Source organism: Durio zibethinus, chromosome 1, assembly GCF_047325235.1.
Source record: "Durio zibethinus cultivar Kanyao isolate XHJ-2024 chromosome 1, ASM4732523v1, whole genome shotgun sequence".
NCBI lineage: Eukaryota > Viridiplantae > Streptophyta > Magnoliopsida > Malvales > Malvaceae > Durio > Durio zibethinus.
In genome coordinates, this window is record NC_143162.1 from 2,772,770 (window position 1) to 2,787,114 (window position 14,345).

At 27.0% G+C, this 14,345-nt stretch overlaps 2 pseudogenes; both read right to left on the minus strand.

The window, feature by feature from the left end:
• Window positions 1–2,689: 2,689 nt before the first annotated feature.
• LOC111310939 (E3 ubiquitin-protein ligase PUB23 pseudogene) lies at window positions 2,690–4,276 on the minus strand (annotated as a pseudogene).
• A 7,378-nt stretch (window positions 4,277–11,654) lies between these two features.
• On the minus strand, window positions 11,655–13,133 carry LOC111310940 (E3 ubiquitin-protein ligase PUB24 pseudogene; annotated as a pseudogene).
• Between the last annotated feature and the right edge of the window lie 1,212 nt (window positions 13,134–14,345).

Consider the following 14,345-nt stretch of genomic DNA (forward strand, 5'->3'; position numbering starts at 1 on the left):
CTATAAGGTAAATTGTCAGCAATTTCATGATCAAATTTAATTATAAAGCGTCTAACGGCCGTGTGATATTGGTAAATTATTGAACTTTTAATTAAGATAAAAAATTAATGATTAGAAATTAATTTTTAGCAAATTCAAATAAAATAATAATTATAAATATATATACCTATTAATAATATAAAAGTGTATGGAAAATATTGGCATTAAAATATTATTAGTTGGTTTAGAAGCAAAAAAAAAAGTTTTCAAATCTTGTTTTAAATTCAAATATCATTATGTGTAAATTTGATTGAGTTGATTGTTTAGTTATATTCTAATATATTAATTGATCATTGAGTGATTGTAAATTAATTATAATATATACATTTATAATTAAATTTTATAATTTCATAAACGAGATTAAAAGATTATTGATCTCATATTTAATTTTTTTAATTTGTTTTTTATTTTTTAATATATATATCATCCTATTAATTTTACTTTTGTAATTTTACAAATGATATTAAGAAATTGTCACGTGTTTAAATTTTTTAATTTTTTTTTTTTTTAATATATTATAAAAAATACATATCATCCTATTAATTTTACTTATAAAGTTTAATACTAACAATAGATGAAATAATTTCTCAATTAAGATTTTGAAATTTTTTTAATATACCCTAAGTAATTAATATTTGACAATTGACATAATTTCGAGGCTGTATATATTAAGTACTATTATCATTAAAATGGTGCTAAACTATTTTGTTTTGTGATTGAAGATAATTAATTTGAGGGAGCCTCTCACTCATTAAGTACGTAGGACCGTTGGATATAGGGAATCAAAGTCAACGGAAGCCTTAACCTTTTATTTTTTTTAAATGACTATATATTAATATGTATTGTTTTACGATGTCAATGAAAGTAATAATCAAAATATTAGACTTTGATTATTATTATTATTATTTTTATTATTACTTAACTTTTTTCAAGAAGTTAAAACAATACAAAATGCATTTGAATACAAATACAGTACTCTTCAAAAATTTAAAATTTGATTTTATATATAATTTTTAAAAGTTATGCATTTGAATAACTTTTTTTTTTGTGTGCAATGAACAACAAATTAATTATTAAACTCAACTATTTTTTCTATTAAATGAAGATTAAAAAAACCAGTAAAGCAAACTGAACATTTCATCTATATATAATTTAATTAGCTTAGCTTTGAGCTAATAGAAGCTTCATAATTCATTGCTAAACTAGATTGGTAAACTCAAAACCAGTAGTTTCTAGATAGTCATACAACTAATTATCAAAGAAACATGACAATATATAAATATATACTTTTAAAACAAAGGCAGAATGTAAATTTTGAAATTTTAATATATATGTTCAAATGAAAGAAATTGAAAATGCATGCATCCGGAAACTAAATAAGTATAATATTTTCTACAGATGAGAAAAAAAAAATCAAATGCAAAATGTTGAATTGCTAAAGCCCTTGTTTTAAAATTTTAGTGGTAAGTTAACTACACAAGTAGAGTGTTAAACTTTTAATTTTAATAATTAAAATTTAATTTATGATGATTTCATGTAAAAAAATTGTGGTGATAAAAGATGGAAGAGCAGTAAAATTAGAAAACGTATAAGATTAGTGGCATTTTAAGACCGTTCAAACGCTGAAATTGCGTGCATGAATCTGAAAGCCTGAAAAAGGATGATACCTTTTCCTTTTTCCTTTTAATTTTGATTAAAGACTGGAGTTGGTCTCTGGGGACCCTAGGCCCCAGCCCTGGCTCGTTTAATTGATGCACGAACCATGGTTTTACCGTCGTAACATTAAAAAGAATGAGCGCTGACCTCCGCAGAAGCCGACATGGGTCATTCAACGCTGGCTTGCTGCCAACTTTGTGCACCTGGGTCTTTAGGGCTTACATTTTTGTCTCTGGAAAATGCTTAATTTTTCTCTACATTCATAACTTTTTTTTTTTTTTTGCTGACATATTAGCTTATTGTTAAAGTTGAAGGATTGAGACCATTTCCAAATTATATATCTAGCTTTATCATTCTTAATTTGTATTCTTTTTTATTTAATATTATATTGAGCTGATATATAGTACAATACTGATCGATTTATGAAAATTAGTTGAAATCTTTTCTAGTAATTAGTAAAATCTAGATGGTTAATTAACAATTTCTTTAAAATGTTTTCCAAGATTGTCTCGTACAAATTACTTATTTTTTTAAATTACAAATGCAAAAATTATAATCCTAAATAAATATAATATTTTATAAGAAATCATTAAATTATCAAACAAATAAACTATTTTATAATTTCAAATTCAATATAAAATTAAACTAAACACATACACAACAAAACTTGAACCTCAGATTTTAAATTTTCAAAGCCTCCTTCTTGCGCTAAGTCAATGCCTCATTTAACTCTTATAATTTGCTAATTTTAAGTTATTTTCACAGAGAAATATAAGCAATATTTAGAAGAGATAATTGATCATGGGATGAAAAAGAAATAATTAAAAGCATAACCATATATATTGATTAATTAAAAGAAATATAAATGCTTAAACAACTTTCATGTACTCACTTAGGTGTTGTTTCAAGCAATTAATGAAACGAGGCAAATGAATGAATATGCCAATTTGAGTTAATCAACAACTTGTCAATAAATGATGAAGCCAGTATCCAATCAATTTTCCAAAACATAAAACAAATTTTTTTGCCATAATTATACATTTAATTTGAGCAGGCACTAGTTTATTTGCCCATGAATGTTGCTTTTGCTAGTTAATTTTATCAACGAACAATTATGTACATGAGTATATATATTGGTAATTGACAAAAAGGAAAACAATTGAAACTCTTGAATCAATCAAGTTTTCTCCTTCTGGTCAAGCTGGATAGGAGGAGAGCAGATTGCTTCGCATGCAAGGAGAATTCTTCCATACTCTAGCATGCAATTTGAGCACCTCTCTGGCCCTCTCTTTAGTCTTGAATCCACAGTCCACTTGAAGGACCAAGCACAATTTGGCCACAACCCCTAATTGCAGCATCTCGTGAAGCACATTAGTAGTGGCACAGAACTTGGAAATAGACAGCAAAATTCTCACTGCCTTTTCACTTGCAACATGAGAAACCCTAAGTATCTTCTTTGAAACAATAGCAAGCCCTGCTCCATGATTTAGCAGCTCGGATCGGCCTTCGGCACAAACACATAATGCATCCAGCACTGTCAGTATCAGCTCACAAACCCTTCTCTCTGACGAATCAAGAAGCAAGTCAATCAAGACAGGTACCGCACCGGCTTCGGCTGCCTTAATCTTGTTTCTTCCCCATGGGCAAATACTGATCAACAACTGTAAAGTAGCTTTTGAGGCCTGCTGAGAAATTTGATCACGCAGAACTTGAATTAGTTCGACGAACAATTCAGGTCTCAAGTTGATTAGTTGCATCGGATCAGCTATCTCCACCATTGATTTCAACAACAGTACTGCATAGGCCCGAGACTCGTAGCTTCCATGTTGCATTACTCTCGTTAGGGACACTAAGAAATCACCATTTTTGGCCATAAGATTCTTGAGAGCAGCTTCTGAGAGTTGGAGATTGTAAAGAACGCTTAAAGCCTCCTCAGTTGGTCTTATTGACTCAAACTCGTTATCTAATGATTCTTCAGCTTCTGTAGAGTCATAATTACTCACAATTGAAGCCAAGAACTCAACTGCACCTGAAGATTCCATGCATCTTTTGTTTGTAGCATTCTCAGAAGCGATTGATTGTAGCCTCCCGAGACACTTTATCTGTTGCTGTGGTGACTTGGCATCATTGAGGAGCTTGATAATTTGAGCTTTGCGGATGGGTGGCTTTGGCGTTGGAATCCTTTCGACTCCATGCGAAGCATTTAACATGCACCAAGATTGAATCAATCTTCTCAGGGTATGATTAGGGGTAAGTTCACAATCCGCGATAACTTGCTTTGTAACAGGACATGTGGTGTTCTTCCCAGAAAACAACCATTTCTCAATGCTCTCCCTGTCATACGTAATCCCTGTTGAAACCGTAACAGGATCCTTCATAATCTCAAGAGAGATAGGGCAAATAAAAAATGGAGGAACATCAATTTCATCCATTTTATTAGGAACCAACCCAGACAAGAAAAAGCTTAAGTTTGTTCAAAAAAGAGTTGAGAATTGGATTGAAAGTAGTTGAATCGTAACTGTTGAAGATGTAGTTGTGAATTGGTTTGAACTTTGAGGACGATTTGTAGGATGAGAAATTCAGAGAGGTTAGATTATATATGCAGTTGTGATCGAGAGGATATACATTCAAAACCCGAGAAAGTCAAAACAAGGAAAAGGGAGACTTTTCAAAGTAATCGAAAAGCTCAAGGATGACAACTATAACTACTGCTAGTACTACTCAACTACAACTAACGTTTGCCAGGTCTTAAATGGCTAAGAATTTTTATTATAATTTCAGCGCGCATATGCTTCAATTTGCAAATAGCATTATTAACGTTCCCTTTTGACTATCTCTGTCTAAAAAACTTGAGTTGATCTTCTCGCTCTACCTCGTGCTTTTTTTTTTTTTTTTTTAACTCAAAAACAAAAACGTCATCGGTTAGCGACAAATTCAAATGGGGGATGCCAATTTGGCTGCGTCAGCTCAGCTATCCCTGCCACAAACACTCGTCGGTTTTTACTGTTGCCTCGGGTGTCCACCTATTTTGACCCACCATTTTCTTAATAGAAAATTTCTTTTTTTTTGGGGGTTGATTTATCTGTTTTTTTGGCTGTGTGATTGATGATGAGGATGTTCAAGCTGATCTTGCCTTCGTTAAATTAATATAATGGAAGATTGGAAGGTCAGAAGCATCCATTCTGAAATGGTAAAAAACAGAAAACCAAGGGAAAGGAAAATGAATATTTCAACGTATAATTTTTTAAAAAAAATTAAACACGTAATTTTTTTATATATTAAAAGAAACATTATGATAATTAAAATGTAAATTTTATATGATGAGACCTTTACTTTCTTTTTTATCGTATATTATATATATATATATATGCACACAAGTAAACCTCTTTTAAACTTTAATAAGTTTGTTTTTGTTTATTTGAGATGATGTCAAGGTTTTTATTATGATGAAAGCCTATTTAGTCACCAAATTGAAAACAAATGGAACAAGTGTTTAACTCTATCACTTAACCACGTAAGCAATCATTCATGACTATAATTTTTCTTTTTCTTTCTATGTGTATGATATAATAAACAGTAAGAGCAGCACACAGGTCGGAAAAACTTTAAAATGTCGGCCACAAATATCATCATTCCTGCTATATATATATATATATATATTTATCCTCAATGTTTATCCGAATTCAAATACTGTATATACACATACGTAAATGATGGACGTCAGGGGCAGGCCGCCAACCAACTCAGCTGCTAAAAGACTAATGAAGGTTATTGTTTTTATAATCGTATCGTATAAAATATTAATAATTTAAATATTTATATTATATTTTATATAAAAATTATATATTATAATTTATATAAATATAAAAATATAAAATATATTTTTTTTTAATTTTATTAAATTTATTTATAATTTTTATTAAAATTTTGAAACATATTATTTATATATTATATTATTATATCATATTTAAAATTTTTAAATTTAATTTTTAATTTCATTACAGACAAACTGGCCATCGTTCAATTATTATTATTTTTTTCCTTTTGGGTTGTTAGAAGTTCATAAATAATTGCCAAAAGAAAAGTAATGCATATTGTATGGAAGAATTTATTCATTTTATTCCTGAATTTCTCTTATTTCAGGGTTTGAAATCCTTTTTGAGTCAACCCACTAAGTTAGTGCCATGTGGCAAAAAATTGAGTGGTGTAAGTTGCTAATTAATACAAGACATGCTCTGTTCGACTTTGGAAATTTTGTCCCCCTTGGATCCATTCTTTTCCATTGTCAAAGTAAACGATACTTTTCCTCACTAATTTAAGGCTGTCCTACCACCGTTGCAAATGCAATTTAAAGGTTTTCACTCCGAAAATCCGAAGACTTGGGTATGCATATAATAAGGATATAAATACGTCTGATTCAAATGATAAAAAGATTTTTTTTTTTTTTAGATTTGAATTTATTAAAAATTATAAAAAATAATTTATTATGAATTTATTATATTCGATAATATATATTAGATAAAACTTAAGATCTCCTTATAATTAAAATGATTATAAAACTTAAATTGATCTACTATCATAAAGGTTTATTTCATGTTAATTTAATTACACTTTTAAAATAAATACAATTCATTACTTTTTAAAGTAAGATCAATAGAAAAAAATTTATAAAATTACATTTATCGGTAAAATTATAATTATAATTAAATAATTTTTTAATATACATTAACAATAAAACAATAATAATCAAACCAAATTAACAAATAAATAAATCAATATATAATTAAACAAAAATACACCGATAATGAAATTTAAATCTAAAATTTAAAAATTTTAATATCTCTATTTTTTTATATATAAAAGATCATAGTCTGAGAATAAAAATAAGTACTGAGATTTGAATCCTAAATTTATTAAATGATATCCTTTAAAAATAGTTACGTGAATCAATTAAATGAAATTTCAGAGTTTAATATCTTAATTTTTTGCTATTAAGATAAGTTTTTATTATTTTTTTGTCTAAGTATAGTGAAAATTAGAATTGGAATTTTGACCAAACCTCTCTTTGCTTTTTGAGCTGCAATTATTATTAAGGTTGCCATAGTGAGGTGGTTAAGTATTCTCATTTGCGAAATTGATGCCCCCATAACTATCCACCTTAGTAGGTACAGTTCCCCAACGTTCTATAAAGTTTGGGAAATAAAATTATGGTTTAATTTGCTACTACAAAGCTATTTAATTCGAAAGGTGTGGTTTTGGACCTAAATAATCATGTATTTGGAAATCAACTGCCCTTTGCCTATTGCGAAACACGTGAGCTTTTTGGTATACCGGTCTCCCACATGCTAAATTGTCCATCCTCCTTATCTTATTTCCCTTTTGGGAAGGCTATTTCTCTTGTTTTTGTAACTGCTTGAGTAACATTTGAATTCTTATAGAAAATTCATGAAAGCATGCACTTCTTTTTATTAGATTATATATATATATATAATATTATATATATATATACAAGAAAATTATTTCATATATTATCAATGTGCATATTCGATTTATTGATGTAATTTTTAAATTTTACCCAAGTTAGATGGTTCTCAAATATCTTGTTTATGATAAAAAAAAAAAAGTATACATAAGGATATTTTAATTTCGCTTGTAAAATTGAAAAATTTTATTAACGGTGAATGAAAATTTACACCTAAAAATTCATTAATTTTTGTATCCGTATTATATATATATTACATTAAATACATGTAAAATATAAAAATTATCACGTTACAATTAGTGTTGACACACCAAACATTAAATATATATTTTTTATTTTACCAAATCCATATATAATTTTTATCAAAAAATTTTTGAGTTAGATTTTTGTCAAAAATTTAAGAAATTATATCCAATAAATTTAAAATTCAAGTATAAATATTTACATTTTTTTCTCTTCTCAAGTTGTAGCCATTTTTATATAAAAAAATATTATTTTATTTATTTATTTTCTTTTGGGTCAAGAATGTGAGACACATAATTGTTAAAGTGGTGCTATTCATCCTGTAATCTTTTATTTAGGTTAGACCCTTCTATTAACTGCTAATTAATTTTAAGTTGAATACTTAATATGATATTAAAATCATGATTTTTTTCTGTTGCATTTTTTAAATTTGTCACGTGATAAATTTTTTTTTCATTTTCGTCTACACGTGATGGAGAACTGTTAAAGTTGGTTATTCTATATATAATAAATTTTTAATTTCTTATAGTTTTATATTCAAATTGAGCTCCTTCACTTATTACCAATTGATTTTAAGTTGGATACTTAATAGAATATCAAAATCTAAATTTTTTCTTAATCTGTCATATAATAGATTTATTTCATCTTTGTCTACACGTAATAGGAGTCTATTAAAGTGGTGCTATCTCATATCCCATAGTTTTATATTAAAGTTTAACATCTTCTCTTACCTCCAATTAATTTTAAGTTTAATATTTAACAATGGTAAAAGATATCCAACCCATTAGTTTGATATTTTGGTCTTTGAATGTGAAAACCAAAAGAATTTGTAGCTAGCAACAAAAAGAAAATTAATCAAGTGGGAATACAAACAAAAAAAGTAACATAAAATTAAATTTGAACGAGTGAATTTTAAACGTGAAACTTTTGGCAATAGTCCAAACCTAAGCGTAAAAACTAGAGTCAAGTTATAAATAAATTTATATAATTAACTCAAGCAAAAAGACAGCAGTCTGCAAGTCATTTTTTGTCATCTACTTTTGACCTTCCAAGATTTTATTACAATAGAATTAAAAAAATGAATAGAATGAAGTGAAATGGTATTATTTTTACGAATAAGTAAGTAGAAAATAACACAAATAATGGTTTAATTTAAAGAATGTTTTATCATAAAATTAAATTTTTGATTTAATTTTTTGAAGATATATAATTTGATTATTATGAAGGAAAAAATAAATACTATAATACTATAATTATGAGGCCAAGGTTTCTTTTTATTAGATTATACTTGGTAATTACTTTTTTATTGTAAAAATCAATAAAAAGGATAATCAAAGAAATGGTAAAGCAACAAAGGGATGGGCTACGAAAAACTGAAGCCCAAGTTATCTGACATGCCTCTGAAAGTCTGTTTTACATGTTGCTAAGAAACCGAATATAATAATATGATGTGACGGCGGATCATTCAAATAAACTGATAGGCGGTAATATTTTAATTACTTTTTTTAATAATATAAGTTTATATTTTTATAATATCAACATATAAATATTATATATAGTAAATAAATCACATAATAACATCTTATATTTATTTTAAAATATTAAAAAACAAATAAATCTAATTTTAAAAATATATTTAAAATTAAATTTTTATAAAAAAATATTATGTAATTTATTGATAATATTAAATTTTATATATTGTAGTACATGAAATATAAATCCATAGGATATTTCTTGTTTATAAAGCATGAAGCAAGAGTACTTCTAGCTTCAAAACAAATTAAGACATCACATAATATTTTAATTAGTGCAAAATGATATTTTGAATACTATAATTTTTAATTGAAACATATTTTGAACACAATTCTTTGATCTCAATAAAAGAAATGTTTATATTGTCACCGATTAATAAATAAACATGTATATAATGCAAAAAATTAAACCAAGATAGTGATCAAGCAATTACTAGATGCAATGAGTAGTTAATTAATTAGCATTGCTGTTTGTTGTGGAGATTGCCATCACTCTTATTTAATCAGTACTTAATTTGAAAACAAAGTGTTTTTTGTCCAATTTTATTGTCAATAACTATATATATATATATAGAGAGAGAGAGAGTTGAACTTTTCAAAATAAAAGACATCAAGTATACTGTATTATGTACATATATTCAAAGCATACATCTTATTTAAGAAATCAGCAAGTATCTGTAACATGCGGTTGTCAAATTAATCAAGTCAGCTATGAAGGTGTTGAGTTTATATTGATATATAAACTTATCAAAGATTTTATTTGATATTTTACAAAGGAGTAATAAAATAGAAAACAAATCATTTATATAAATTTCAAATATATATATATCCATTTTATTCAATTTATGAAGTTTGCAATAAAATTCATTTATATCAAACTTGCTCAATTGTGAAATTAAACCTCTGTTAAACTCAAAGAATCAATTTGTTTGGAGAAATAATTAGGTTTAAGTAGATCTATTCATAAGTCGAGATAAGTTAAATTCGATTGGTTTTTCAAAAGGTTTGTCCAAAGTTTGATAAGCCGAATCTAAAAATTAAATATAAAAATATATTTTGATATTTTAATATTTTTAAATATATTTTAAATTAAAATTAAATCATAAAATTAAATTTTTATTAATTAAATAATAATTCAAATCGGATCAATCGAATTTAGAGATTGGATCCAGGCTAAAAAATCAATGTTCAAAATTTGCTGGACCAAATTTATTTGTATGAACAAATAACCTAACCTTTAAACAGGTTTAGGCTTAGATAAAAATATTTTTATTGTATTATTATTATTATATATAGATCTCAATTAAAATAAATAATAAAAGTAACCAAAATTGAGTAGATGATTATTAGTTACCAACATTTGTTCTAAAGCAACGTTTGTTCAAAACCTTGACCTTCAAAAGGTTACGATCTGGCATTTAATTTCTATCAAAAAGTAAAATGAGACTGATTTCCTATTTGATAAAATACCATCCCTGTTCTTGTGCCTTTATATATAAATAAATGTCATTCCCAAAAACTTGGGAATTCATCATTTTCCTCAGTCAATCATCAACTTTACTAAATAACTACTCACATCTTTCTTCTAAAATTAAAGATCTTAAATGTAAATCCCTAATTTCTCCAAAGTTATCATAAAACATCAAAGGGTTTGGGGTGAAAGTAAATAAAGTATATTACAATATATTAAAATGATATTGGTGAAAGTTCATGCCAACATAGATATGATCAGTTAGTAAAGAAAGTTTATGGCAATAATTATATGATCGGTTAGTAGAAAGTTAAACTCTTAATTTTATTAATCAAGATTTTATCCTTAACAACTTTAAATATAAAAAAATAATGATTATTAATTAATGTTTGATTTTATGCATCTATTGCATGATTCTTCCATTTACTTTAGAGTGCATTTGAACGATGAGTTCTAAAATTCTGAAGAAATTCAAAATGAAGGCATTTTAAAATGCATATCATTTCAAAATGTTAATATTTATAATTATTTTGTTTGGATGAATACTTTTTAGAAAGAAATTTAATTTATTAGAATTTAATGAGGTAAAAAATAATTATAAAAGAAAATTAATGATATTAAAGATAAATATATATATAAAATATACAATATGAGTATCATTAGATTTGTAAAAATATATAAATATTATTATTAATATAAAAATAAAATATATATTACAGTTAAATAAAATTATATTTATATTTTTTGAAAATTTTATTTTATAATGAGCCATGTGTAGTGAAGAGAGAAAAGATTTGGAAGAATTTAAAAAAAAAAAAAAAAGACCACCTATTTTGGTGGAATTTCAAGAGGGAATTTCAAGAGAGAAATTTTTTGAAATTCTCTCTTGCTTTTACCCAAACAAATAAATTCATTTTTTAACATTTGAAAATCTTAATTGAAATTAAATTTCTCATCCAAACACACCTCAAGGTTTTCATCAAACAAAAATAGTATGATTGGAAGGGGAATAAAAAGTAACAAAAATCATATCTATGATATGTAAATTGAATATTACTCTATCCATACCAAAATTATGGTAATGATATTTACTATTATCAAACTTTAATAGCAATTAGCCATATAAACTCATGAGTTCAAGTATATCTTAGATCCCAATAACATTTAGTTTTCTCTTAAACAAATTATTAACCAAAGTAAAAAAAATTCACAACCAATAGTCAAAATTGTCTATACACATTCAATATTTATGAAATGTGCATAGAAATAATTGTGATCATTGGTAGTGAATATAGTAGTAATTCTGAATTATTACATATTTAAAAAAGCAAATATAAGTATAGTAACTAATATATATTGAATTCAATTAATATACCTTGTCAAGAGAGTTTTATTGGTGCAAGGGAACTTTTGCCACTCATCAGAATGTGACTTAAGGATTTCCATAGCTTTTTCCTTCAAATATGTTGCACAGTCAACTTGCAGCAACATGCAAAGCTTTGTTACGGTTCCAACATCCAACATTTCTTGAACAACCAAATTCGTGGCAGAGAATTTGTTTATCAGTGAAAGGATCTGCACAGCTCGATCGTCCACGGTCGGAGAAACTCTCAGAATCCTCTTTGTCACCACGGCTACGCCTCCTTTATGGCTAAGAAACTCAGCTCTCCCATTTGCACAAGAACATAGATGGAAGAGTATTCCCATAATAAGTTCGGTTGTTCTCTTTCCGGGTGATCCCAATTCAAGCTCGATAAGCGCAGAAATGGCTCCTGATTCAACCATCATTAACCTATTTCTTCCCCAAGGACAAGTATCTAATAGAACATGCAAAGCTGAATTCATTCCCTGTTGAGTGACCCTGGTGCCTGGTTTCAAAATTCCAACAATCGTCTCAAAGAACTGTGGTTCTAATCTTTCAAGTACAATAGAACTTGTTTCAACGATTGTTTTCAATACTAAAACCGCATGGGATTTTACCATAACGTTGGTTTTGAATTCACATCCTAATACCCAAATCAGTGATTTGATAATCTGATCATTTTCTTTGGGAAGCAACTTTGCTTCAGCTGGTGGAATTCGAATTAAAAAAAGTACGCTTAGGGCCTCTTCCAGGCCATTGACACAGACTTCCTTGAAACAATTTACAATAAACGATAACATAGCTTTAGGCACCCCAGCCTGCACCATATAATTCCTGTTTCTTTCATTTTTAGCCGCCAACAAATCCAATTCTCTCAGGGTTTTCATCTTGGAATCAGGATGTTGAAGGTCTTTGATGAGTTTAAGGAAATGGGACTTATCAATGGAAGGTTTAGGGGTAGGAATCCGGTCAACGCCGAGCGAAGCATTCTCAGTGCACCAGGCTTGGATCAACCGACGCAGCGTATGGTTAGGCGTTAAATCGGAGTCTCTAGGCAAAGGCTGCTGGGTGACTGGACAGCTGGTTTTTTTACCAACAAGTAGCCATTGCTCAATGTTGTCTCGATCATAAGTGATGCCGGTTATAGCAGTCACTGGGTCTTTCATGATTTGCAGGGATATGGGGCAGATGAAATACTTGGGTACTTCAACATTATCATCCATTGTATATTTGGAAAACAAAATGGTACAAAAAGATTGATTAAAAAAAACAATTTAAACGTAGGAGAAAGAAGCTGAAAGTGCAGGGCTTTGTTTTAAGACAAAAGTGTGGAATAGGGGGAGAGGTTTTGAGTGGTAAGAGAATGCGGCTTAATTGATTGACAAAATTGGGAAGAAATAAGGGATTGGTCGTCTCTTACTGGTCAGTGGATGCTCATGAATCGTCTCTTTCCATTAAATTCATTCCAAAGAGGGAGTTGGTTGGTCAAAGAGAGAAAAGTTGAGGCTTTTGCAGACATTAAAGGAACACGTAACAGAACATCTGATGTCTTTTCTTTCTTAAAGAAATAAAATCATCATTAATATTTCTTTCTTTTTTTTTTTAGTTTTTAAATCAAATGGAACTTCATATAATAGTTAATAATAATTTATAAAATTGAAGTAAAAATTTTGGTAGTTGCTATTCATAACCTAGAAAATGTATCAAACATTTAATTTAATCGATTGATACATAATTTTTTTTAAAAATAACTTAAATCCTTTATATAATAAAAAATTAAAAGTAAAAAGTTATTAATTTTTAGAATATTATTTATGAAATTTATATTTGATGTGTTATCGATGTATAAATTTTATATATTATCAATAAATTGAATAAAATCATCTTATTAATGAGATAAATCAAATCATATTATCTCATTAATAAATAATTTTTTTAAAAAAATTAATTTTTTGTATATTTATTTTAAGGATTGATATTTATTTATTAATAAAGTAATATTATCTGATTCACTAATAATATATAAAATTTATATACTAACAATATATCAAATATAAACTCTTATTTATTAAACTTACCTTAACTAGAATGCTTGAATAACTTATACATATGTTCTTAAAGCTATAAAGCTATAAATTACATTAGAATAAAACTATACAAAATTTTATGGTATAGACTTATTATGTATAAAACTATAAAAAATTTAATGATATACATTAGAAGAAAATAGCTAAAAATCTATCTATTTTTATGGTATAGACTTATTATGTCATGATACGGTACAATCCTGTGAAAGTGTCATGAAGGATCATGAATTTGGGTCAATTAAACTTTTCTAAAAATGAGAAAAAGTAAAATATATATATATATATAATTATTCTATATGGTTTCATTATAACCATTGATCATTTTTTAAATTATGAATAATTATCAGACATTAATATCATTTTTATCTTAATTAAGTTTGATTAGTTTGAAAATTGTTACAATTAATAATTGAATATAAATATATAAATAAAGATTTAATATCACTCTTTAAAAAAAAATTCTAATTCACAT